The following is a 3,453-nucleotide window of genomic DNA, read 5'->3' on the forward strand; positions in this document are numbered from 1 at the left end:
TAAAAAACAAATTAATGATTTTATACCTACATCTTTACACCCTTGGATAACAAAGCTCTAAATCTAACAGCATAAGGACGCTAGAAACCTCTATTTATTGAGGGAAGGGAAGGAGCATTCAGTAGGCCAAGTGTGAGGGAATTCAAGATAAAACCAGTGACTAGTATAGACACAAGCCCATTGCCACATTTCATTTGCCAAAATATGAGTTCCTTAATCATAAAGAAGGTTGTATTGGATAACTTGACAGTAATTAAGATAGAAAGTCTGTGGATGGTGGTGCTTATAGAAGAACTGTGGGGAAGGAAGGCAAACCTACATACAGAGTAAGAGTCAATTCTAGTGATAATAAAGCACTGCCCCCTCCATGGTGGAAGTTATCTACTTCCCCATGGGTACTTCGCTGGTCCCTCTGGGGAAAAGTACTTTTCTTATTCTGAAAGCACAGTATAAACCTCACTGTCTCCCCAAAGTTCTATCAATAGCTTTCTCTCTCAGTCTACGACCATGCCACCCTGAACATGCCCAATCTTGTCTGATTTTGGAAGCTAAACAGGGTCGAGCCTGGTTAGTACTTGGATGGGAGACCACTTTGGAATACCAGGTGCTGTATGTGTTTAATGTCAAAAAAATTAAATAAATAAAATAAAATAAATATATAAAAATAAAATAAAATAACACCTATTTCATAAAAAAAAAAATAGCTTCCTCTCTCTTAGGATGGTCTTAATTTCATCTTAATAGGATAACCAGTTTGAATATCTAAATCAGCAGTGATCAGACCACCCTGATGAGGGGATGCCATGTCAGTGGAATCACAGAACTTCCATTGCTACCACTTTGTCCATGAGCCCAGTGAGCCAGTTCTGGAGTTGGTGCAGAGAGGCTGACTGATATTGAGTCATCCTGTTCATTAATCATTGAGAGCCTCTTCTATAATAGAAGATCCTCACATTCTTCACTTTTCAAAGGAGCCTACCCAGTCTTTTCCCAGATCTACATTTCATGATTCCCCAACATTCTTCCTGAACTTCTGGCCAAGCCCTTAGCCACTACTTATTAATTTCTCTAGATTCCTATCTCTGGCCCTTTTGCCTTCCAAGCAAAGTAAATCATCAGATGCACTGCTTGTAATTTGTTTCTACTGGAAGGATTTTCCTTCCCCAGTGTCCTTCTGTGCCACCTCTAAGGGGGACTATAATGCAATAGTCCAATTCTAGCTAGTGCCAGCATGTTGTACAAAACCACATATAAACCACACTTGAATTTCAGCCTACTCAGTCAGCTGATCAAGGGAGCTCCACATGAGACATGTGTGAGTTGTGGGTAAGAGATCAGAGCCCCGGAAGTAGACACCAAGATAATCAGAGGCACAATGCACACATGCCTTCAGTAACTTCTCGAGTCCTGTCTCCTGTATACCACTGTCACTTGATAATGGAGGGCTTTAAGAAACCTAATTTATGATGTTTTGGATCAAAAGGACAATTCAGGTCAAATGTTCATTGAGTGCATCTTAGCCAGGTCTTCAGTTTCTGGCTAAGAAACTGTAGCAAGTTGGCAACAGGAGGGGGAAAGAATTTGTTTCCAAAACCTCAGGAGTCTTCTTTTGAAAGTGGCCAGGGACTGCATACAACATCTCCAGTTGCCACAAATGTTTTGGGTGTCATTGGCTCTGCCAAGTCACAAGGCCCAAGTAGCAGAGTATCTGTATTTCAACTTGGACCAGCTGTGGAGCCTTCTGTTGCTTGGGGCCCCACTCAAAACTGACAGCTTCATGGTCAACCCAACACATTCAAATGTAGTTTACGTTGCCAACAGAAGCTTCTGCTTTCAGCGAAAAAAATAAAAATGGTACTTCAGGTATGAGTTATTCACTTCATTGGTAAATATATATACATGTGTACATATATGTATATAAATGCTGTTTCTAATCAAATAAGTATAAAGCAATATTTATATAATATTTAATAGTTTCTTCTAACTAGGCCAACAAAATTTATTTTAGTCTAGTTAAAGGCAAAATCCCACAATATGCTGTTATTTTTTAAAAATCTTACTACATCGGCAACACGTTGCTGAATACTTCGACTATTTCATTTATCATTTCTCCTGCTTCTATCATTAGGCATTTTTTGAAGAATGTACTATTGCATAGAACTAGAAAATGATGAATAAGACTTCAATTTGGAGAACTTTAAGAAATAGATCAGCATGCAAACTATCGTTGCCTCATCTGTTCTCAATCGTGCATGTCTAAGTTATGATATATGCATCATTTTATCTGGATTTATGTCCCTCATTACTGAAAAAAATTAAAAGGTGAAGAAAATTAAAACTATTTAGAAAGATTGTGTATGTTAACAAATATTCTGAAAAAAGAATTTTCTATTGATTATTGAAATCACAGATTAATGCATTTATCCTTTAAGATGGAAGTGCTTTATCTTTTGTTAACGAAAAGGAAATAAACACCTGATTTCTACACAAATCTTGAGTTGACAATATACAAATTAAAGATGACTTTAAAAGAGGGAAAGGCCACAATCCTGTTACAACTAATCATTTTTAAATATTGATCTCTTGATCTCTGCCCATATGCATACATATTTTCTACATTATGCATTAATTCATTCAAAAAGCATTTCCTGAGTCTCCTATATGCTAACATTGTTATAAACAAAGCAATTTTATATTTACTTTTTTTGTGGTTGTTTTGAGGATTAAATGAAATGATGCATGTAAAATACTTAAGACAATGCCTAGCATAAAGTAAACATCACTGGTGTTATTTTTATTTCTACTACCCAGCCTGTGAAAGTTCTTTTTTATTCTTCACAGTTCATCTCATATGTTCTCTTCTTCATTAAACTTTTCCTGATATTTCCAACTGGATACTCTCTTTCCCTCCACTGATCTTCCAAAGCGTAATGTTTTTACTATTCTTACAGCACTTAGTACTTTATGCTTTGTTTTCGAAATATATGCGCATTTCTCTGATCCGCATTGTCAGATTACACACTCCTTGCCAATATCCTGCTAACCTCTACTGTGGTGCCTAGCAGAGTCTTGCACATTAAGTAGATGCTCAATGAATATTTACTAAGTTGAAAAAAAGTTGTGGATTGTGACTACATTCTATTGATGGAAAAATAATGATATAGACACATGATGAGTTTTCAATTAAAATGATTTCAACTTTCAATTGATTTTAGTTTTCAATTAAAAGTGATCCATTCCTTTGCATATACTTGTATCTAAATTAGACTGTTTTCTTATACCAAGCCCTACCTTGTTCTTGGATGGTTTCGCTATTTTTCTTTTTTAATGCTTTTGACCATTTGCAACTTTTTATTCAGGATAAGTTTATGTTTCTCTTGGAAACCTATGAGTTTGTCATCTGGCTCAGTTACAGCCATTTTAGTTCCCCAATAAAATAAATGTTTCCATTTG

The 3,453-nt window shown here is 36.0% G+C and overlaps 1 pseudogene; it reads left to right on the forward strand.

Annotated features, from left to right (window-relative positions):
* Window positions 1–497: 497 nt before the first annotated feature.
* Window positions 498–616, forward strand: LOC120613608 (uncharacterized; annotated as a pseudogene).
* The last annotated feature ends 2,837 nt before the right edge of the window (window positions 617–3,453 follow it).

Source organism: Pteropus medius, unplaced genomic scaffold (genome assembly GCF_902729225.1).
Source record: "Pteropus medius unplaced genomic scaffold, Ma_sr-lr_union100, whole genome shotgun sequence".
NCBI classification, from domain to species: Eukaryota; Metazoa; Chordata; class Mammalia; order Chiroptera; family Pteropodidae; genus Pteropus; species Pteropus medius.